The 25,381-nt window shown below is 37.5% G+C and overlaps 1 pseudogene; it reads left to right on the plus strand.

Moving 5' to 3' along the window:
* The first annotated feature begins 16,491 nt into the window (after nt 1–16,491).
* Nucleotides 16,492–24,410, plus strand: LOC131598424 (uncharacterized; annotated as a pseudogene).
* The last annotated feature ends 971 nt before the right edge of the window (nt 24,411–25,381 follow it).

Genomic DNA, 25,381 nt, shown 5'->3' on the forward strand with positions numbered 1-25,381 from the left:
CTTTTTTCGTTTGGCCTCTGATTTGGCAATAACAATTGGATAAAACATTAATATTTAATACTAGTTTGTACAAACATTTTTTTGAGTTTTAATTTCATACCCCTTAGCTTCTACGGTGTATTGAAGAGTAACTCATATTTAGAAGATGAGCATCAGAAGTTCTGATGTGGGCTGATCTTCTGATGGTTACTCGGAAGATAGTGTTGACCAGAAGTTCTACCTTCTGGGTCCTGTTAGCTTAGCTATTTAGTTAGTAAGGATATTTTAGTACTTCTTAGTATTGTACTGTTTGTACTTTAAACTTATTCACTAAGTTTAGTCTGTTAGGACTTAGGTGACAATTTTTCTTTTATATAAATAGCTTTGTAGTAGCTATCATTTATTAACAACGCAAGTAGAATATACAATATTATTCTCTCTCATTAATCTTTGCGTCGTTATTCTCTTTGTCATCATCTTTATTCATTGTGCACCAACAATTGGTATCTAGAGCTCCGGTTCCAAACACAGGGAAACACGAGTGGACGTGAGTTTGTGTGATTGTGTGATTGATTTTGTTTCTGGGAACCAAAGTTGTGTTGAATCACATTTTTCTTGGTTGTTTGTGGGTTGGGAAACACTGTGTGAGTATGAGTGAAATCTATCTTTTCTGCACAAGTTTAAAGATAAGTGGAAGCAACTTGAATACCAAACTTCCAGTTTTTGATGGTAAAAACTGGAATAGATGGATGATTCAAATGCGTGTATTATTTGGTGCTCAAGATGTTCTAGATCTTGTCACTGGAGGATATGTTCCGGTTGCAGCAGATGCAACGGAAGAACAAAGAGAAGCGCAGAGAGAGACGAAGAAGAGAGATCAAAAGGCGTTGTTCTTCATCCATCAGTGTGTGGATGTGAATGTGTTTGAGAAGATTGCTGATTCTATGACGTCAAATGAGGCGTGGGATATACTGGTCAGGTGTTACGGTGGTGACGTATTAGTGAAGAAGGCGAAGCTTCAATCCCTGAGAAAGCAATATGAGAATCTCGACATGAAGAACAATGAGAAAGTCTCTGAGTATATCTCCAGAGTGATTTTGATCACTAATGAGATGAAGGCTTGTGGAGAAACCCTTTTCTGAACAAGTAATCATAGAGAAGATATTGAGGTCACTTACTCCTCAATTTGATTATATTGTTGTATCTATTGAACATTCTAAAGATCTGGAAACCATGAGAATTGAAGAGTTGCAAAGCAGTTTAGAAGCACAAGAGTTGCGTCTGACTGAGAGAACTTCTGAGAGAGAAGTTGAGCAAGCTCTAAAGGCTTCTTTTGTCAAGAAGGACCAGAAGCATAGACGTGGTGATAGATTCCAGAAGGAAGCCTCAACTTCTGGTGAGAAGAGATATCAGAAGGGAAAGGATAAGAAGAAAGTTCAATGTTACTATTGCAAACAGTTTGGCCATTTTGCTAGAGACTGTTTGGCAAACAAAGGAAGGAGATCAGAAGAAGCAAATATAGCCAGAGGAGGTTCAGATGATGAACCTGTGCTATTGATGGCTTCAGAATCTGACAGAAGATGTTCGTCAGAGTGGTGGTATATGGACACTGGGTGTTCAAATCACTTGACTGGAAACAAACAATGGCTGATAGATTTTGACTCTAAAAGGAGGACAAAGATCATATGTGTTGATGACAAGTACCTTTATGCAGAAGATATAGGAAATGTCAAAGTCAGAGTGAAGTATGGGAAGAATGTTCTGATCAAAGATGTTTGGCATGTTCCTGGAATCAAAAGCAATCTGATGAGTGTAGATCAGCTCATTGAGAAAGGTTTCTCAGTTGTTATGAAGAACAACCTCTTAAAGTTGTATGATTCCAATCAGAAGTTGATTATGCAATCCGACCAGGGAAGCAACAGAACATTCAAGGTTAATGTAGAAACAGCTGAATCAGAGTATCTGAGTGCTGAAGGTTCAGAAGGTGATAGTAAGCTGTGGCACAAGAGGTTGGGGCATTTGAACTATAGAAGCCTGGGGCATCTAAGTTCTAAGAAGCTTGTACATGGCATTCCAAAGACTGTGAAGCCTGAGAAGTCATGTGAGGTATGCATGAAAGGCAAACAACCCAGATTGCCATTTGTATCAGAAGTTTCTCCAAGAGCAAAGCATGCTCTGGGAGTAATGCACTCTGATGTATGTGGACCATTTCCAGAACCTTCACTTGGAGGAAATAGGTATTTTGTGTCTTTTGTGGATGAGTTCACAAGAATGACGTGGGTAACACTTATCAAGTTTAAGACTGAGGTGTTCACAAAATTCCAGAAGTTCAAGGTGAATGTTGAGAAGCAGAGTGGTCAGAAGATAAAGATTCTCAGAACGGATGGTGGAGGTGAGTATAACTCTATAGAATTCTAGAAGTTCTGTGATGATAATGGAATTGAGCATGAGGTTACTGCTCTTTATACTCCTCAACACAATGGTCTTGCTGAACGTAGAAACAGTACTTTGCTTGATATGACGAGAAGTATGCTAAAAGAGAAGAAGTTTCCTCACAACCTATAGGGAGAAGTTGTTGCTACTGCAGCATATGTGCTCAACAGGTGTCCAACGAAGAGGCTGAAGGAAATTGTTCCTTTAGAGAAGTGGACTAAAGAGAAGCAAAGTGTTAGTCATCTGAAAGTTTTTGGTTCTGTGTGTTACAAACACGTTCCAGAAGCTAGAAGGAAGAAGCTGGATGATAGGAGCAAAGTGATGTTATTGGTGGGGTACCACAGTACAGGTGCATACAAGCTCTATTGTCCAGAGACTAACAAAGTTGAAGTCAGCAGAGACGTCATTGTGAAAGAATCAGAAGTTTGGGATTGGAGAAAGTCTCAACCAACTTCTGATGTAGAGATAACTTTTGAAGAAGAGTTAGAGTCAGAAGATGAAGAATCTTCTAAAGATGAGTCAGATTGTGAATTTGATTCTGATCCAGATTCTGATGATGATCCAGAGTTTGGTGGTAGTCATGATTCTGGAAGGGAAAACTTTGAAGACGTAAAGTCTGGAGGACAAGCTTCTGGATATGATAATGAAGGTGGTGACTCTGGAGGTGGTGACTCTGGAGTAGTTGACTCTGAAGTAGCTCAAAGGCCACAAAGAGTCAGAACTATACCTAGAAGGTTTACAGATTTTGACATGTTGCAGGACACAGAAGTTGACTCAGAAGGAGATTCCATTCAGTGTGCCATGTTAGTAGATTTTGAACCTGTGAGTATTAAAGAGGCGCTCAAGAAGAAAGTCTGGCTAAATGCCATGAAAGAATAACTTGAGGCTATAGAAAGAAACAAGACTTGGAAGCTAACAGAACTTCCAACGAAGAAGAAAGCCATCAGCGTTAGATGGGTTTTCAAGGTAAAGCTGAAGCCAGATGGATCAGTTAGTAAACACAAAGCGAGGCTAGTGGCAAGAGGTTTTCTTCAGAAACCTGGACTAGATTACTTTGAGGTATTTGCTCCTGTAGCTAGACATGAAACAATCAGATTGGTGATTGCGTTAGCTGCAAATAGAGGTTGGTCCTTGATGCATCTGGATGTAAAGTCTGCATTTCTGAACGGTCCATTACAAGAGGAGGTATACGTGTCACAACCCCTTGGCTTTGTGAAAAAGAATAAGGAAGGGATGGTGTACAAATTACACAAAGCTCTGTATGGATTAAAGCAAGCACCCAGAGCTTGGAATTTGAAAATTGATTCATTTTTCAAGAAGCAAGGGTTTCAGAAGTGTGAGATGGAATATGGAGTCTATGTACAATATTCTGGAAGCAATATGATTCTGTTGTGTCTTTATGTTGATGACATATTGCTTACAAGGAGTTGTCCAGAAGATCTGATGAAGTTCAAGAAGGTGCTGATGAATGAGTTTTAGATTACAGACCTTGGGAAAATGTCATATTTTCTAGGGATGGAGATTCTATACTCAGAAGATGGTATCATTTTGCATCAGCTAAAGTATGAGTTAGAACTTCTGAAGAAGTTCAAGCTGGAGAATTGCAAAGTTGTTGTTACACCGTCGGAAACGAATCAGAAGTTGGACTCTGACTCTGAAGGTGAAGATGTTGATGCTACAATCTTCAAACAACTGGTTGGTTCTCTAAGGTATTTGTGTAATACCAAACCTGATATATGCTATGCAGTTGGATTTGTTAGTAGGTTCATGAGTAAACCTAAGTGGTCTCATTACCAAGCTGATGTCAGAGTCTTGAGATATGTCAAGGGAACTCTGAAGTGTGGCATGTTGTTTCCTTCTGGGAGAAAGGAAGAATCAGAGTTATTGAGTTACTCTGACTCTGATTGGTGTGGAGACAAAGTTGATAGAAGGAGTACCTCTGGATATTTGTTTATGTTTATGGGAGGTCCTATTTCTTGGAGTTCCAAGAAGCAAGTTGTTGTTGCTCTATCAACCTGTGAAGCTGAGTACATCGCATGCGCTGTAGCTGCATGTCAAGTTGTGTGGCTTCTGAACTTATTAGAAGATTTGAAGATTAAAGTGAAGAAGCCTCTGAAGCTGATGATTAATAACAAGTCTGCAATTAATCTTGCCAAGAATCCTGTGTTACACGGAAGAAGCAAGCATATTGAGACTAAGTATCATTTCTTGAGAAGCCAAGTCCATAATGGAACATTAGAGGTTGTGCACTGTAGCACCCATAAGAAGATGGCAGATGTTCTGACGAATGCGATCAAGACGGATCAATTTCTTCTCTTAAGGAATGGAATTGGCGTTGTCAGCTTTGATTGAAGAATATGAATTAAGGGATGATAATGAAGAGTAACTCGTATTCAGAAGATGAGCATCAGAAGTTCTGATGTGGGCTGATCTTCTGATGGTTACTCAGAAGATAGTGTTGACCAGAAGTTCTACCTTCTGGGTCCTGTTAGCTTAGCTATTTAGTTAGTAAGGGTACTTTAGTACTTCTTAGTATTGTACTGTTTGTACTTTAAACTTGTTCACCAAGTTTAGTCTGTTAGGGCTTAGGTAGCCATTTTTCTTTTGTATAAATAGCCTTGTAGTAGCTATCATTTATTAACAACGCAAGTAGAATATACAATATTATTCTCTCTCATTAATCTTTGCGTCGTTATTCTCTTTGTCATCATCTTTATTCATTGTGCGCCAATACGGTGAAGTTGCAAGAATAAAAGTTTTGAAAAAGTTATTGGAATAGATTTAGTACGAGGGTGTACAATTCTCATTCTTTGAATTAATTTAAGTGAAAATTTATTACTTTTATTTTATTTATAATATAAAATTTTAATTATCATCTTTAACCTTTAACTGGGTCACTTCAACCCGATTTTAGACATGCAATCATCATCTTGACTCTGACTTAGACCTTACTGAGATGAGTGTGTTCATCATCTTCAATTACATTCATGAACAACAAAATTCAAAAATCATCAAATTAACGAGTTAATTCACAAATTATATACTGTTGGAACCAGAATTTCACCACGATTTCAAATATGTATTTAAAATTGCAAAGTAAACCGTTAATTTGACAAATCGAAGCAAAAAAAATAGCATGAAACTTGAATTGAAACACATTCGATCCAACTTGGTTATGAGGTTTTATGAAAAACTAATTATAGAATCGTGCTTGTGGTGAAATTCCGCTTATAATGGTGTATCCGTTTGTTTGAAACAGTTAAAAATCATGATTTTGTCATTTTTGTGTTTTTGAGTTCATGTGGGTTCTTGAACAAAAAAATATATGAAAACCACCAAATCAATGAATTAATTCACAAATTACATATCGTTGGAACCGAATTTTCACCATGATTTCAAATATGTATTCAAAATTACAAAGCAAGACATGAATTTGACAAATCGAAACAAAAAAGTATCGTGAAACTCGAACACAAACACACTCAATTCGGCTTGGTTATGAGGTTATATGAAAAACTAATTGTAGAATTGTACTCATGGTGAAATTTTGCTTCTAATGGTGTATTAATTTGCTTGAAACAATTAAGAATCATGATTTTGCCATTTCTTTTTCTTGAGTTCATGAGAGTTCTTGAACAACTTTTCCAAAAATCTTAATTAAACGTGTTTTTATGCAAAGTTAATGATTAATCTATAGATTTATGGATGTACAAGATGAACTTGAAAATCCGAATTTAGATGTAAAAGATGGAGATTAAATATTTTAATCTATGGGATACACAGAGGATGCACAGTAATAGTGTGCACAATATAATTTTATGTGGCATTGACTAAGTCACCATTCAAAAAATTGTAAGTCAACATTGCTTTCTAATTAACCAAATTTATGACTTCACCAAAAAAGTTAACTTGGTAACTTCATCTTAGAATTTTCCTTTCTTAAGTGAGCTTCTAGGCATGATTTCATTGATCTCTCGTAGCGTCACAAATAATTTATAGACTTTTAAAAAGAGAGTTGTATTTGCGTTGAATACAAAAGTATAAATTTTATTGATGATAGCTTAAGTAAGAGGTTGAAAGTCATGATTTGTGATTCTTATTAATAGTATCTTAGATGTAGTAACAACTGCAACAGTCGTGCAAATTCTTTCTTAAATTCAATAAGTTTAACCAATTCCATCTGGAATCACTCATTACGTGTCTTTCTTGCCCACGTGTTGAGCATGTTGTTAGTTATCTATTTTTAGGATTGACATTAATTTTAGTAAAACAAATATAGCAGCACTGTGTTAATTAGGATGTGTTAATTTGTTGAGAAGAACAGGTTGATCAAGAAGTCCTATTTTATGAAGAAGCATATTGTGAGATATTGGATCGAACTCTAGTATGGTCGAAAGGTAGCTTCTTGGTTCGATAGGATTGAGCATGAAGTCGAAGGTTGTTCACATGCCTGTGTCGAAGATGCTAGGGTTGTTAGCATGTTAAATTAGGTTTTAGTGTTTAAACCCTAATTTGTTAAGTTAGCTTGTTTATTAAGTTGGCTTGTATAATGGGTCTTGTGGAAAAAAGCCCATTAGTTAGTATGTTAGTTTTTATTATAAATAGCATACTAGTCTCTCATCATTGCTAAGCTGCAAATCCTAATTTAGGGTGAGAGAGGTTAATTGTTATTCTTGTAAACTTGTAATCTTGTTCTAAGAGAAAGTGAAAGAATAGCAGTTATAACCAATCATTGTGTTCCTCTTCTTCCGTGTCCTTTATTCATCCCTTATTTTATACTTTGTTCGTGGCATTGAATTCACAACAAATTGGTGCGGTGAGCGTGGAGAAGATGCCTTCAACAAAGTATGAGATTGAAAAGTTCACCGGAGTGAATAATTTCGGTCTGTGGCGCTTGAAGATGAAAGCTCTACTGGTTCAGCAGGGTTGTTTGGAAGCGTTGAAGGGAGAGGCAGCCATGAATGCAGAATTGACGGCAGCGGAGAAGACGAATATGATCGAGAAAGCACACAGCGCAATTTTGTTGAGCCTTGGAAATAAGGTTCTCCGGCAGGTATCAAAGGAGACGACGGCATCAGGGTTATGGGTGAAACTTGAAAGTTTGTATATGACCAAATCGCTGGTAAATCGACTCTACCTGAAGCAAGCTTTGTATTCATTCAAGATGATTGAAGATAAAGTATTGGCTGAGCAGTTGGATATGTTCAACAAGCTGATTCTTGATCTTGAAAATATTGATGTGAAGATCGATGATGAAGATCAAGCGCTGTTACTATTGTGTTCTTTGCCTCGATCACATGCTCACTTCAAAGAAACTCTCTTGTATGGAAGGGAATCCCTGACGTTTGAAGAAGTTCAATCAGCCTTGTACTCTAAGGACTTGAATGAACGAAAGGAGCATAAACCTTCGACTGTTGGCGAAGGTTTGGCCGTTAAAGGAAAACTCTTACGAAAGGATTGTAAGTTCGACAAGAAGAAAGGCAAAATCCAGTCGAAGACTTACAGTGCCGAAGCATCTGGCATTCGATGCTACCATTGTAAGAAGGAGGGTCACACAAGAAAGGTGTGCCCTGAACGCTTGAAATATCATGGAGGTAAGGATAATGGCAACGCTGCCATTGTTCAAGATGATTTCGAATCATCTGATGTTCTTGTGGTTTCAAGCAGTGACTCTAAGAAGGAGTGGATTATGGATTCAGGTTGCACTTGGCACATGACTCCAAACAAAGACTTGTTCGAGGAATTATGTGATCAAGATGGTGGATCAGTATTGCTGGGAAACAACAAGGCTTGCAAGATTGCAGGTGTTGGATCTGTGAGATTCAAGCTCCATGATGAGTTAATAAGGTTGTTGACTGAAGTCAGGTATGTTCCTGATTTGAAGAGAAATCTACTTTCTCTTGGTGAATTCGACAAGAAAGTATATGTTTTCCAAGGAGAGAAAAGTATCCTAAGAGTCATGAAGGGTTCGAAGGAAGTCTTGAGAGGCGTGAAGAAACAAGGCTTGTATACCCTTGAGGTTGAAGTTGTAAGTGGTTCGACAAATGTTGCATCCACGAAACCTTTGTCGAAAACAGAAATCTGGCACATGAGATTGGGCCATGTCAGTGAAAGGGGTCTGGTCGAATTAGGGAAACAAAATCTGCTTGGTAGAGACAAAGTCGAAAAGCTGAAGTTTTGTGAACCCTGTGTACTTGGAAAATCTTGCAGAGTGAAGTTCAACAAAGGCAAACAAAGAACACATGGATCCCTTGATTACATCCATGCTGATCTTTGGGGGCCTGCAAGGTGTCCATCACATTCAAGAGCAAGGTATTTTCTATCCATAGTAGATGATTATTCCAGAAAATTATGGGTATTCATCCAGAAGACTAAGGATGAAACTTTTGAGAATTTCAAAAGTTGGAAGACTCTGGTTGAAAATCAGACTGGCAGAAAGGTCAAGAGGTTGAGAACCGACAATGGCCTTGAATTTTGCAATGAGGCATTCAACAGTTTTTGTGCTGCCTCTGGTATTGCAAGGCATAGAACTACTGCAGGTACTCCACAGCAAAATGGTTTGGCTGAAAGGTTTAATCGAACTATTTTGGAGAGAGTCAGATGCATGTTGACTAGTGCGGGGTTAACAAAGGTGTTCTGGGCTGAGGCTGTTTCGACAGCAACATATCTGATAAACAGATGTCCTTCGACAGCGTTAGATATGAAGACACCTGAAGAAGTTTGGTCGGGACATCCACCAGATCTCGACAAACTGAGAGTATTTGGCTGCGTAGCCTATGCTCACATTAGGCAAGACAAGGTCGAACCTAGAGCTCTGAAATGCATGTTCATGGGATACCCTGAAGGAGTCAAAGCTTATAGGCTATGGTGCCTAGAGCCAGGTCACAGGAGGTGTATCACCAGTCGAGATGTAGTTTTCAATGAAGTTGAAATGGCTTTTAAGAAAACTGATGATGTTGGTCGAAGTACAGAAACATCTGACGAAGAGCTGGAACAGGTAGAGATTCCTGTTGAGGTGGAGCATGTTGATGTTGAATTGCATATCCCAGATGAAGTCGAAGAAGAAGCAGAAGATGCTGAAGTTGAGGAAACTGACGATGACTACCTATTGTCGAGAGATAGGTCGAGAAGAGTCATCAAGCCACCTCAGAGACTTGGATATGCATATCTTATAGCTTATGCCTTAATCTCTGCAAGTGAGGTTCTAGACGAAGAACCTAGAGACTATAAGGAAGTTATGAGGAGTCGAAATAAGACTGAATGGCTGAAGGCCATGGATGATGAGATAAAATCTCTCCATGATAATCATACCTGGGAACTGATCAAGAAACCTGCTGGGGCAAGGTTAGTCAGCTGTAAATGGATTTTCAAAGTTAAGGAAGGAATTGAAGGAGTGACATCGAAAAGATACAAGGCAAGGTTAGTTGCAAGGGGTTTCACTCAGAAAGAAGGTGTCGACTTCAATGATGTGTTTTCTCCTGTTGTGAAGCATAGGTCCATTCGGATGTTGCTTGCCATGGTGGCACAGTTCGATCTTGAACTGGAACAGATGGATGTGAAGACTGCGTTCTTGTATGGTGATTTAGATGAAACGATCCTGATGAGGCAACCTGAAGGGTATGTCAAAAAGGGGAAGGAAGATTATGTGTGCAAGTTAAAGAGATCTTTGTATGGGCTGAAACAATCTCCTCGACAGTGGAATAGGAGATTCGACAAGTTCATGGCACACATAAGTTTCATTAGAAGTCAGTTCGACCACTGCGTATACTTCAGATTTCGATCTGGTAATTCATTTGTTATTTTGTTGCTTTATGTGGATGATATTCTCATAGCAAGCAACAATGTTGAAGATGTGATGAGGGTGAAGGCTGAACTCAATAAGGAGTTCGATATGAAGGATCTGGGAGCTGCTTCCAGGATTCTTGGAATTGACATTCGAAGAGATAGAAAGAATTCGAAGTTATACTTATCTCAAAAGGCATATATACGGAAGACTCTTGAAAAGTTTGGTATGTCGAATTCGAAGCCAGTTGTGACTCCAACAAACCCTCAATTCAATCTGAGTATTGATCAGTGTCCCAGTACTGATGTCGAAAGAGCCTATATGAATAGCATTCCGTATGCTAATATAGTTGGTTCTTTGATGTATGATATGGTTTGAACTAGACCCGACATAGCTTACGCAGTCAGTCTTGTAAGCAGGTACATGGCGAATCCTGGAAAGGCTCACTGGCAAGCATTGAAGTGGATTTTAAGGTACATAAATGGGTCTCTGAATAGAGTCCTAATTTATGGTGGAGCCTTGGGTGAAGATAGTAAAGCAGTAATAGAAGGATATGTCGACTCTAATTATGCAGGTTGTATGGATTCCAGAAAATCTATTTCTGGATATATTTTCACTATGTTTGGCACTGCAATTAGTTGGAAAGCAACACTTCAGAAGGTTGTTGCTCTATTAACCACTGAAGCGGAGTATATTGCCCTAACTGAAGCTGTGAAAGAAGCATTGTGGCTTGAAGGTTTTGCGAAGGAGCTGAAACTTCAAGGTCGAGGTATCACTGTTAAATGTGATAGTCAAAGTGCAATACACCTGTCGAAGAATTCAGCCTATCATGAGCGAACTAAGCACATTGATGTGAGGCTGCATTTCGTCAGAGGAGTAATCGAGCGTGGAGAAGTCCAAGTGCTGAAGGTTTCGACTGAAGACAATGCTGCTGATATGATCACCAAGACATTGCCGAGTTGCAAGTTTTTCCACTGTATGCAGTTAATAAAGCTGCATGAAGATAGCTAGTTTGTTCCCTTGATGTTGTAGAGTTAGGTCCAAGGTGGAGATTTGTGAGATATTGGATCGAACTCTAGTATGGTCGATGTTGCACCCCAAAATTTGCCCTCTTTCTCTGTGCTATAAGTTATCGATGGCGTTTATTTCGTCATTCAAAAATCAAGAAACATTAAAGAGTTCCTATTGTTCGAGATCATTAAGTCAAAGGTTTGTGAGGTGAATTGCAAAGGAATAAATCATGGTACAAGGTTATGAGCTTAAGGATAACATTGTGTTCAAGGCGCCGCCATACGTTCAATTTGTTGGTGGTTTGGTTCGAATTAAGGAATTGAGATTGAATTAAGGTTACAATAATTTGAGGATGAATTTGATGATCTAATTGACTTTATTATTCCAATTTTGTACAAGGTCTCAAGTTCATATATTCATCTTTAATCATTCATGAGATTGGTATGTTTCTTCAAAGATAATGGATACATGAGTGATCTTGATCTAATTTCTTGTGGAAGTAAAAGATTCATTGTTCAATATTCAAAAGAGACATTCTTTGATAAAATCATTAAAATTGTTTGTAAGATCTATCACTATTCAAATTCAAGAAGAATTCATTTAAAAAGAAAAAACTCAAATGTCCACATTTTCAAGACCATACAATGTTCATGTACTCATTTCAAATCTAATCATGTTGCATTCCATGGAAATTTCACGAAGAACTCAACATCCAAAGCTATTACTTAAATCAAGTCCAAATCTTCAAGAGTTGGTGGGATCTTGCTAATCAATCGGTTTCTTGATGACCAATAGTGCCGACCCACCGCTTGTATCAGTTCAACAGAATCCAAAACCGTAGTTGCAACAAATTGAACCGACCCTGCAGTGAAAATACAAGAAAAAAAACCGGTTCATAACTTCAGCAAATAATCAGAACCAGAGAATCATAACAGAAATTGGAGGAGAAAATCAGAACCGAATCTGAACAAACTTGGAGTCTCTCTTGAATCCTTTCTTCATCTTCGATCCATTCAATCTTCTTCATCGATTCTCCTTCAATTCAATCTTCATTCATCTTTTTCTTCAATCACCATAAACGATTCTTCAACCTTGAATTCACGCAACATCATCAATAACCTGCAGAAACTTCACACAGATTCATCACCTTTCATCAATCACAAGGACAAGAAAACAAGCTTCAACAAACCTTCAACAACTTCATCCTTCTCTTCGATCCTCAATATCAATCATCCTTAAGCAATCGATCTTCGAACTCCAATCACCATCACCTTCGATGCGATCCATTTCACAATACGCAACAACACGCGACAATTTGCATCCATCAGCATCACAAATCGTATCCACGAATCCGCATCTGCATACAACAACATCACAACAATGACGTCAATATATAATAGAAGAAGAAGCGTGAATCCGAGAACAAGATCAAAAGGTTAAGGCGCGCTCTTACTTGAACTTCTCATTACCGACGACGATTTTTATCGCATCATCTTCATCTCCACCACAAGCTCCATCATCATATCATCAACAACAAAAAAAACGCAGAAACGGAGGAAAAGGATATCGAAATCAATGGAGCTTCGTCTGAGAGGAGAAACGGAGAGATTGAAAGTAGAGATCGAGAGAGATCTCGAGACGGAGGAGACGGAGAGATGATGTTGATTCGCTTTGTTTATTCACGGTGGTGAGCGATGAGAGTTCATCGGAGAAGAAGGACCACCGCGCCGCGTTCTCATGAGAAGAAGAAGAAGTTCAGGTTAACTCCCAGCCATACGTTTTGACCTAGTTCCTTGTTGTTTTGTGGTTAATTTGATAAATCTGCCCATTAATCATAGGATTTGTGTATTAATTGAGTCAATATTAATGTGGTAATTGATTGAATTAATTGAGATAAGGAATAAAATCTGAAGCATGAACTGGATCAAACTTTGAGCCACGAAATTGCTGTCAACACCCCTGGCCCGAACATGCACCTCCTTGTGTTTTTCTTGCCACAATAATTTCTGATGGGCCAGCAACATCCCAATGGGCCCTGCGCCCTCATCACCATGCTGCACCACTAATTTTCACTCAATACACCCTCCTGTTTCCATGTTTTGTGTTTAGATTTAATTTGCTTTTTAGTACTTTCTTTCTAGATTTCTTTTAGAGACATAAAATCACATGAAAAATATATTTTCGTTAGATTTTAGAATTTAATCATTTTGATTTTGATAACTTTTTTGTCGATAGAAATGCCATAAAAACAATTGTTTTGTTAGTTTCTTAACATGATAAAAATGAATAAAAATATGTAATATTTCTTTGTTAGGTTTTAAATGCTTTTGTTACATAGTTTTGTTCTATTATTTTTTTAGATGAAAATGTCATAAAACAATTTAATCTTGCTAGACTTTTGTTTAGGATTTAATTAGAATTTAATTTCTATTATTTTCTATGGCGGGTGCGTGCCTCCTTGTTATTACTGATTTGGTTGTTGAGATGTGCGAGGTACTTCGAGAGAGCCTTCGATTGCGACTCGACTTGCTCCGTGTCTCACTTTATTTGTGGGACACGATTTCGCTTCCAGTGCGATTGATTTGAGTCGTGTTCCACTTTATTTGTGGGATACGAACTTCTTCCCGACGGGATTCATCTGATCTCTCATTCATTGAGATGTATATTCTTGCATTGTCTGGCTTGTGTTCTCTTGCAGGTTGCTTATGTGGTTATGCTCGACGTGTACCACATGTCGCTCGTGATTTACTTTCACGACGACACTTTCTGACTAGCTTTGCTGGATGTTAGATTACGTGAAGTTTCTTCTCTGCTTACGCTTGCTAGCTCACTGCGGATTTGCTTACCGCTCGGTATCTCCTTGTCCCTTTTACCGCTTTCCGCATCATCCTATAACATGAGAAGTAGGACTTAGACATGCATCTGGCCAAGCCCTCGAAAGAGGCTCTGTTTTTGTTGGTGTGTTTACATTTGTGCTTTGCGGCAGGGAGTCACGGTGTAATAAGTCCTATATGGCACTCCGTTAAGTCCTCATGGAAGGCATGCGGAAAGGGTTAGCAATCAACCCCCGCCAAGTCTCATCGAGTCCGTTCAGCATGCGCACGCTAGGCGTCGCTCGCTTCTGAACCTGCACAAGATCTTGTTATCGAGTATGTCAGGAAAAGGGTTCATGTAGCCGGACCCCCGCCTTTCCTATAGCTCGCGTTGCTCGACGTTGATGCTCGGTGTACGCACGCACCATTTTCCTTTACGATCCGTGACGGCTTGGTTGCTGAGAGGGGTCCGCCCTCTTGTCTATGGCCCGAACATTTTCGCGAGGTCTAATGCTTGGTTGACTTGGGTTGAGCTGCTCCCCTTGGCTATGGCGGGACCGCTTTTCTACCATTCGGTCAGTACCGTTGGTTTGTTTGCTTTACGAGCGGATGCTCGTTTGTGTGCTCATTGTGTGCTTTCTCTTTTCCCCCGTAGGTTGTTTAGTTTAGTTTAGACTTGTACCCTTTGTATGATAACATTAGGTAGCAAGCTTTCCCCCTTAGCTTAGGTTTTCCTCATGCATTCTTTAAAACACAAACCACACCATTTGATTTTCTTTTCCTAAGAACTTGTTATTTCCGCTCCATTCCCAAGCATAAGTCTCCAAAGGTCGAGCAGCGGAGTGTGAATGTAACTCGTTCGCCTAAAAAACACAAAACAAACAGAAACTAGTTAGCCGAGCTACGGTAGCTCTGATTCTGCAAAACAGATACGTAGGCAGCGGGGTAGGGCCCGTGCGAGCACAATTCTTTCTTTTCCCTACATTCTGCATTCATTTTAGTCCAGATTAGCGCAGTTTGCTTACACACCCATAGATTTAGACACAAGCGTGGATACCATCGAGTACGATGGGCGCGAGGGGTGCTAATATCTTCCCCTCGCGTAACCGACTCCCTTACCCTTTTTCTCTGGTCGTGAGACCGTTGTTTTATTTTGTGGTTTGCTGGCATTCCCTTCCTTTTCAGGATAAATATGTTAGTGGCGAATCTGTTAATTTTCGCGGTAGCGCCAGTCGAAAGGTAGCTTCTTGGTTCGATAGGATTGAGCATGAACTCGAAGGTTGTTCACATGCTTGTGTCGAAGATGCTAGGGTTGTTAGCATGTTAAATTAGGTTTTAGTGTTTAAACCCTAATTTGTTAAGTTAGCTTGTTTATTAAGTCGGCTTGTATAATGGGTCTTGTGGAAAAAAGCCCATTAGTTAGTATGTTAGGTTTTATTATAAATAGCATACTAGTCTCTCATCATTGCTAAGCTGCAAATCCTAATTTAGGGTGAGAGAGGTTAATTGTTATTCTTGTAAACTTGTAATCTTGTTCTAAGAGAAAGTGAAAGAATAGCAGTTATAACCAATCATTGTGTTCCTCTTCTTCCGTGTCCTTTATTCATCCCTTATTTTATACTTTGTTCGTGGCATTGAATTCACAACACATATTAAGTTGAAATGTTATATCAATTGAAGCAACATGTCAGACAAGATGTCCTATGCAGAGTCATTCGAAATCGTGACTGTTTGGACTGGACTGTTGGATCGATGCAAAATTTAACTTATGCAATTTTTTTTGGGAATATCATGCTATCATATGTGGCGCTAATTTAAAGGTCTCAGAGATTCCAGTCATAATCAAGAAGAATATGTACTTTATAGCTATGGAGATAAATTGGAAAGGATATGATTGAAGACCAATTTTTGTGCAGAAGTTTCTGCTGATTTGTAGCGGTTGATATGTTGTGATATGAAGCCCAAATTCAGTTGGGAAAAAGGTTATAAATAAAAGCATTGTAACTTATGAAAGGTGTAACACCCTTCTAACCCACCTAGAATATTCACAATATAATACGAATTAAATCAAAATAAAATTACCAACAAGGGTGTCACGTCTTCATAAAAGCTTCATATTAACAAGTCATGCTCCGTAACACGGGTTCTCAAAGGTTTATAATTCAATTGCTCGTTAAACACAATAGTAATATCATCAATTTTCTCGCAGCAGAGTTCATAGTTTAAAAACTTCATAAAACATCATTCATGACTTCACCATTCATACTTCATAAATCAAAATGTCATGATACTTTTAAAAGTACTTCATCATATTAAAACAATTCAAAATGAACATATAATTACAAAACACACGGCTATGAATGTGCTATGAATGTGCTATGATCCATAATTTCACTGGACTGTTGTCCTACCAATGTGCTATGAATGTATGATGCACAACTTCACAACAATCGATGACCACGGCTAGTCAAAATGGCATTATCATTCATGTATTCATCAAGTCACACAAACATCACATTTATACAAACATCACAAACATCTCGATCAACACAACAAATACTTCACAATTGTCATGTTATTCAATCATAACAACATCATAGGATTACAACAAGTACATGAAATACATGTAATCACATGATAAAGTTCCATACAAATAGCCCTTTAAACCCCTCCTAGCTCGTTTATTAAATTCTGAAAAATTACTCAGAAATTATTATAAATCATAAGCTTTCATAATCTGAAATCATTTTTGAAAAATCATAAATTTCGTCCCAGTATACCGCGTTAAACGGGCTCCCAATCGCGCTAAGCGTAATACCTACTGACTTGACCTTTCTTTTATTCTCAAAAGCGCGCTAAGTAGGCTCCATTGTGCTAAGCAAGGTCTGCGATTTCTGCAGAAAACCATGCGCGACTTGCATCAAACCAGTCCCAAACACACATGTTTTAATCATTATTTTCCTGCGATTTAAGGTCTATTAACCTAGTTCTAACACAGATTAATTATTCTAATCATCAAATTACCAATGTTCATCATACCTCAATGTTCCATCATCAAACGCTATACCTTCAAATCCACAAACATGGTGGATTTGACTCTAGTTCACATTATCATTCACCAATTCATCAACTAACAACATCACACAACATATAAACAACATAATTCAAATAAACATCATGGTAGTTCATCGAGATCATCAATTTCATCATAAAATCCTAAACACCAAACCAAACCTACAATTATCAATCCCTTAGGGCAAACATAATAATTAGGATAACCCTTTTTACCTTAGATTATCGGGTAGCTTGAATCTCTTCCTGAATTATATGGTTGTTCTCTTCTCCTCTTCTTGCTCTAGCTTTCTCTTTCCTTCACGCTTCTCCAAAATTCTACGACTAATGAAAATTCTCTTCCTTTCTTCTATTTACTTAGTTAGCCTTATGACCCATATTATGATCATGTGTGGACCTACTGTGAGGCAGGGTGTGGCTTTAGCCACACCAGTTTTTTCAAATATTTTTTTTATATTATATATAATATTTAGTTATATTAAAATTAAGTTAATTTATAAATTAAAAAATACCACAACACACCGATTCACTTTTCCCTCTCTTAATATCTTTTCTCATCTTTCTTTCTATCTCTCTCTCTCTCTCTCTCTCTCTCTCTCTCTCACCATAACTTCTTTTTCTCTTCTTCTCAAACCCCACCATCTCTCATATTTGTCTCTTGTTCTCATATTTCCTAATCCAAAAATCCATTATTTTTTTCTCCAATTTGTTCACTTGACTTGGTTACATTTATTTGTGGTTGATTGAAAATCAAAGGTAAAGTGGGTATTTCAAATTTCCCTCATTCTTTTCTCCTTTCTGAGATGAACCCTAAAACCCCAATTTATTAAAAATATCAACTTTCTTAATTTCTCATAAGTTATTTTCTTTCTAATCATTTGATTTCATTGTTCTCTTTATAGGATGAAGAAATTTTTCTTCGGTACTCTCTAGAGACAAAGCTACTTCTTCAGCTAATGTAGAAGCATCAGAAACTCAATATCCAAGTGAGAGTATCAAAGTTGTTGATTATGAATTGTTGGAAACGGATCCGGGAATTAGGCCTCTAATTTCAAGCTATCATCCTAACATCCAAAATGAGGTAAGGAAAACTTATTTAAAAATAGGTCGTCATCAACCTCCTCGCAATTTCGTTTACCCCTGGTCTATTCAAGGTAAACAAAAACGTCTATTTTGCAAAAATTGGTTTGATTTGTATGATTGGATTGATTATAGTGAAACTAAGGACCTAGTGTTTTGTTTGCCATGTTTTTTGTTTAAAAATTGTTTCTAAGTATGGGAGGGATCACTTTATGGGAGACGGCTTTGGTGATTGGAAGAATGCTCAAAGGTTGTCTAATCATGCTACTTCTTCCAATAGTCACGTTGATTGTGTGCATATGGTTTATGCTCTCATGAACCTAAACCAAAGTATTAAGGCCTCGTTTGTTAATCAAACTAAGCAAATGAATGTCGAATATCGTGTTCGTGTAAACACATCCCTTGTAGCTACTAAGTTTATTTTGAGGTGTGGCATGCCATTTAGAGGGAGTGACGAGTCTCTTAACTCTTTATTTAAGGGGCTATTTCTTTAGTTGGTGGATACTTTAAAGGAAATCAACCCGGAGATAGCTAGTGTAATAAATTGTGCTTCGGGAAATAACCTTATGACTGCCCCTAAGATTCAAAAGGATCTTGCCGCTGCTTGTGCATGTGAAATAACTCAATAAATTATATGTGATATTGCGGATTATGTGTTTTATGTTTTGATTGATGAATCCGATGGTGTTGCTGGTAAAGAACAAATGGTTATTGTCATTCACTGTGTTAATAATGAAGGTGTGGTAAAAGAAAGGTTTCTTGGCGTTATAAGTGTTAAAGAAACAAGTGCTAAGTCACTTAAGGAGGCACTTGAGAAGTTGTTGTCTATTAATGGCTTGAGTATATCTAGCATTAGGGGGAAAGGGTATGACGGAGCTAACAATATGAGAGGTATGTCTGGTGGTTTGAGAACTTTAATCCAAAATAAGAATCCATCTGCTTATTATGTGCATTGTTTCGCCCATTAACTTCAATTGGCACTTGTTGCATGTGCTAAGACTCACAAAGATGTTAGTTGTTTTTTTGGTAAGGTCAACATGCTTGTTAACTTCGTTCGATCTTCTAATAAGAGACAAGAATTACTTCAGGACAAACAAGTAACTTAGTTTTCTAAATTGATTGAAGAGGGCCAAATAGAAACTAGTAGTGGGTTAAATCAAGAATCATCTATTGCTAGAGCGGGTGACACTCGTTGGGGTTCCCACTTTAGGACTCTCACTAGTTTGACGACTTTGTATGGTGCCATTATTGGGGTACTTGAAGAAGTTGGAAATGACACGTCATTTGAAAAATATGGTGAAACTATGCTTTTGTTAGATGTGCTTCAATCATTTGATTTTATCTTCATGTTATATATGATGGTTGAGATTTTAGGATTTACAAATGATTTGAGTGTAGCGTTACAAAAGCGTGATCAAGATCTTTTGAATGCTTTGTCACTTGTCAATGCTACCAAACAAGAATTACAAGAAATGAGGAACGATGGATGGGAAGAGCTTATTTCTAAGGTGTCATACCCCAAAATTTGCCTAGGTCATTTTTCACAAACAAAATCAAATCAAAAGACAGAGCTCCAAAACACACCCTCCTATACAAAAGCTCTGAACTAGGGTTTGATTAATTCAATGGAAAATCATTGAATCAATGGCTCAAGATGGTCCCATAGGGTCACCAACATCCCAAAGCATCTCCATATAAAGGTTCAAGTCAAACAGAGCAAACTTAGTCCCTCAAATCATGATTAGGTCAACAGTCGACTCTCAAGGGCAAAACAGTCATTTCAAGCCAAAATACAGTCAAAGTTCCAGATACTTGGTCAACAACATCCTCATAACCCTAAAATCATCATTTGATCAAGGGTTGATCATGATGATGCAAGGAAAGATCAGAAAAGTCAAAAGGCAAAAGTTACTATTTTGGGCGTGAACAGAAAAAGTCAACTGAACTTTGACCGGCCATAACTTTCACATGGAACATCAGAATTTTCCCATCCAAAGCTCAATTTGAAGGAAATCGAATTTTCTACAATTTTGTCTCTCACATGCCAAGGCCAAAAATGCTTCATTTGAGAGATACGAGCTAATACATTATAGGTCCCTCTAAAGGATCGCGAAAAAGTCATTTTTTCTCAAAGCTCATAACATGAACATGGTAGACTCAATCGAGATGAAACCAAAAAGAGCCTATAAAGGACTCTTTAAGCTTTCTAAAAAGTCTAATAACACCTTCATATGACAAGTTTTTGATTGACTTATGGCTTGCGCAAGTGGGGCAATTTTTGAGAAATTCACATGAATCAAATAGAAGAATTTTGAGTTTTTGAATCAATGGGTCTACTATATGGATTCAAGACTTGTCCATGGGCTTTAAAATGATATTTAAACTAATTATTTTATGTTTATAATATTTATCTTATTTATTTGAATTTTAATTCATTTAAATAATTGAATAAATCATTATAAAATAAGGAAAAATAGTTTTAATCAAAGACTTGATCTCCAATCAATTTTAATCAGTCAAGAGGGCCCAAATACTCATTCATGCAGGTCCAAATTTTCGTTCACAAGGCTATGGAGAGGTTTTGTCCAAATGGAGGAAGAAAATATAAAATTTTCAATCAAGTTTCTTTCTCTCAAAAGACCTAAAGCCCAAGCCTTTTTTGGTTGCCCTAATTCACCCATATATATTCACACAACATGTGCAGCAAGGGGGGACGAAAATCAGGGGAGGAGAGGAGAGACTAGGGTTCAAGAAGTACAAAACATTCAAAAGAGGAAAAAACTTGCATCTCTTGTTGCAAGCAACTACAAGGGCAAACGAACACCCCATTCAACTTCCAAGGGACCATAAGGTAGGTTCAGGTAATCTTCATGCATCGATCATGTCCAAGAATCGCATGCCATGATCGTTAACTCCATGCCTATTCTTGAATTTTCGTATCCTATGTTTCGTTTTGTTTTAATGTGAACTAATCATTATTTTGAGTTCCTGAAGTCATTTAGAGGGCGTTTGAATCATGGTGCTGGAATTTTAACGTGCCAAACGAACCTCACCATGGTTAGGGTTTCAAAGAGTGGAGCTTTCGTTCTCCATATGCAGGCCGTCTTAGATGATTATGGCGACACCATTAAACTCCCCATATGCATTTTAGTGGGTCTGGGTAATTGTTGTTTTGGTTGTGTTATTTATTCGCAGGTTTCATAAATGACAGCCATGGCTATGACGACCCTAGCAAAATTCGCAAGTAAATCTCTAGCAAATTCCACAAGGAAATCCGCAGGAAAGAATGAAGAAGATGATGAACAGGATCATAGAACTCCTCAGCGTGCGTGGATGATCGTGGTTGGTTAGTCAACCAATTCAAAGCCTCCCTTCCTCTCTCTCCTCACGCGTGGATCGATGCCATTAGCTAGTCAAAGTTTCAACATTATCTCTCCAATCCTCACTGGCTTACGCAGAGAAACATGGGGCCCATGCTGACTTTTGCTTTTTGAACGTTTACCATTTATTATTTTTAATATAATTGGATTAGTTTGCATTTGATTAACAGAACAGTAGTGCAGCACATGTGGTTAGAGGGGTTTGTTGGCAACCAAGCTGACCTGGGTTCTATCCCAGCGTCAGACATTTAATTTTCACCCTTTGTTTATTTGTACCAGTCTGCAGATCAAATATTCCTCGTTCCACGCGTCTCTACGATACACCCTCATCCAGAAGCCATTAGATCACAAGCTGCTGAGATCTGACGCTCATGAATTGAAGGTGCATATCATGGACTCCTCTATCAACCACGCAGAATCCCACGCCCAGCTGAGTTTTCTAACTTTTATTTTTTTTACTTTTTTTTAATTATATAATTATTCTTTTATTTGTTCTTCTTTATTTCCTTTTCCCTTTTTTTATTTAAATACTTTTTCTAAATCTCTTTTAATGTTTAATAAAATTAATATTTTTTCATGTGATTATTTATTTTATTTATCGAAAACTCGAATTTTCTTATAATATTTAAACGTAATTATTTTTCTTAGTTTTTAAGCTAATAATTATTTTTGGGGCAACAATTTTAGTTTTGGGCTGATTAATTTATTTTATGCCTGCAAATCCTGATTTTAACATGACAATTAATCACTGTTGGTAGGTGGCTTCCACTAACCATATTTTAGCCTTACGAACCTTTTTAGGTCACAATAAGTTTTCTTGGGTTTGAAAACCTTTCAGGGTTTGTAAACCTCTTTAGAGTATGTAGATCATTCATACACTAACCTTTTTCTATTTTTGTTCAAATTTTCAGGACTGATCAAGATTCTTCCGACTACGCGCCATGCCAATCAAGAAGCTAAGTTTCTAAACTTTTCTTTTCTTATTTTTATTATTTATTTTTATTAAATATTATTTTTGTTGTTTTACCCTGAATTAGCCATACACTCACATGCTTCTTTTTTCTCTTGTCAATTCTTTAATGGTCAGGGTCAATGCTTCTTAAAACTTCAAGGCAAACCTCTGCCCATCAATCTTCATCAATCGAAGCTAAAGGTTTGTCGAGTCGCCAAAGCTACGAGTCCGGTAACTCCAAACCTTACTTTTTATTACTTGTGTCAAACCCTATTAAGGGATCCGCTGGTTTCATTGTCCCCTTCCCCTATTATTATGTAACTGTTTACTGGTTGTATTGATTGGCCTTGAAGGCACTTAAACTGTGATGTTATATTATTATATTACTGCGTGGTTAGTAATTTAGGGAGTGCAAACCATGAACTGAACATAGATCACCTAACTATAAGATAAATATTATCTGAACATAACCACATGATTGGTACACACACTCACCTTTAGGGTAACCTCTTCTGTTGCCTTGTTGCCTGTTGCCTCTAATTGTACTAAATAGTCAAAGTCCCTCGATTCCGAGGATACCTAAAGCCAAACAAACGTTGCCCTAAGTTCATTATCATCAATTCTGTCCCTCGAAGCTGCCTCGGTAAAAACATGATGATTGTCCCAACTGCTAAGGTATCCTCGCATGATGCCTAAAAAGATTAATGACTATTCTGATCCTTGCCTTAGACTACCCGCCCTTCTATGGCATGGGACAGTCTTATGGCAAAGGATGCTTCGATGACCCTTCAACCTCCAAACGAAAGGCTTCCTGCCCTCTTATGGCAAGGATAGACCCTTTCATTCTGAAAGGCAAAAAGAGACCTATCATCTGAGTTTAAGGTAATTGCCCCTAATTGCCTTGCAATGCTCAAACCTTTTTATTATATTCTTTTTCATAATTTTTCAAAAGGGCAACGCTTATTCACAAGCTAAAGTCCCTATCTTTTTCATCTACATTTTCTAAACAAACGAGCAAGCAAAGCAATTAAGAGCCCATGGAAAACCATGGATGCAAAGGGTGCCTTACACCTTCCCTTTGCATAAATTACCCCCCGAACTCAGAATCTTTAAAAGGTATTTTTCTGTTCTTTTAGCCTTTCCTAAAATTGGATAAAATAAAAGTCGGTGGCGACTCATGCTTAACCGCGACATTTCGATCGATAAAAAGTCAGTTCACCGTATTACATAAGGTTATGGAAATTTGCAATGAGCTTGACATTGATATGCCTGACATGGATGCATCATATGTGCAAGGGAAGAAACCTAGGCTACATGCTACAACTTCTAGTGTTTCTAATTTGCACCATTATAAGAACGATTGTTTGTTTAATGTTTTAGATTTGCAGTTGCACGAGCTCAATGCTAGGTTTGATGAAGAGAATAGTGAACTTTTATAATGTGTTTCATGTTTTAGTCCTTCATTGTCATTTGTATCTTTTGATGTGAAAAAGTTATTAAGGATGGTTGGACTTTATCCAAATGATTTTGCGGATGTACCAGAAGTGGTGATGCAACATCAACTTCAAAATTATGTTAGAAATGTTTGATGTGACCCAAAATTTGAGTGTTTAAAAGGACTTTCAGATCTTTGTGCAAAACTTGTGGAAACAAATAAGTGCAACACATTTGATATGGTTTATAAGCTTTTGAAATTGGCTTTAGTCTTGCCGGTAGCAACTGCAAGTGTGGAACGTGTTTTTTCAGCTATGAAGTTTGTGAAGAGTCAATTATGTAACAAAATGAGTGACTAGTGGTAAAATGACCGTCTTGCAACTTTTATAAAAAGAGGTGTTCTTGGAATAATTAATAATGATGTTATTTTAGCTCATTTTCAAGAAATGAATGATGGACGATTTTCATTGTAATGTATTGCATTAAACAATATTATTATTCATTTTTAATATGATTTAGTTCGTACTTTCGTTTATATTTTGTCACACCAATATATATTGTCTGGATCCGCCCCTGATTATGATATTCCTAACACGCCCTTACTAACTCCACCTCATATTATCTCCTTTATTTTATTTTATTTAAATTATAATGCTAATTATAACTATATTGTTTTATTATTCTAACTAATACGTTAATTCCACCACCCCACACATATATCAACATAAGCATCACACGTCACATAAACATCGTATATACTCATCGATAAATTACAATGTCTCATATAATCACCTCAAAACAATAGATTAAATAATTAAATCTAATTATTGGGGTGTTACGAAATGTACCAGCCGAAGATGTGGACGTTTTAATTATTATGTCTGAGTCTGTACGCCACTCTCTATGAGAGTTGGTATGTGCGAGCCTTTCGAATATCATGTTGATATGAGCGTATGACTGATGTTTAGAGTTGTAATTCTCTATTTTTTTCATTCTTAAGCTTTTAAGCATAGAATGTTTATTGTTCTTGGAGGAAGCTTTTAAGCAACTCTAAGTATTGTTCTTAGTCAATAGTCTTGGCTAGGTATTGTCATGGAAATGCGTCTTCCTATTTTATTATAAGTGTTTAAACGTATCCAATCACTGTCTGTGATTAAAGGGGAGTTGAGGAGGACTTCATACCTAGGCGAGTCTTAGATAGAAAGTTAGCACGAGTAGTGATTAAGTGATAAGGCAGTAAATTGGAGGTTGTTTATGTGTGAATCAGAGGTTGTTTGCATAATACTTTGAATTAATACTATTATAGTGGATATTATCCCTGGCTTGGTAGCCCCCATAGTAGGTATTGTTATATACCAAATTGGGTTAACAATTCTGTGTGTTGTTTACTTTTCAGTAACGTTTATGTATGTTTATACCTCACCTATGTGTTTTGTTCATATTA

This window comes from Vicia villosa, linkage group LG4 (genome assembly GCF_029867415.1).
Source record: "Vicia villosa cultivar HV-30 ecotype Madison, WI linkage group LG4, Vvil1.0, whole genome shotgun sequence".
In the NCBI taxonomy this organism is placed as follows: domain Eukaryota; kingdom Viridiplantae; phylum Streptophyta; class Magnoliopsida; order Fabales; family Fabaceae; genus Vicia; species Vicia villosa.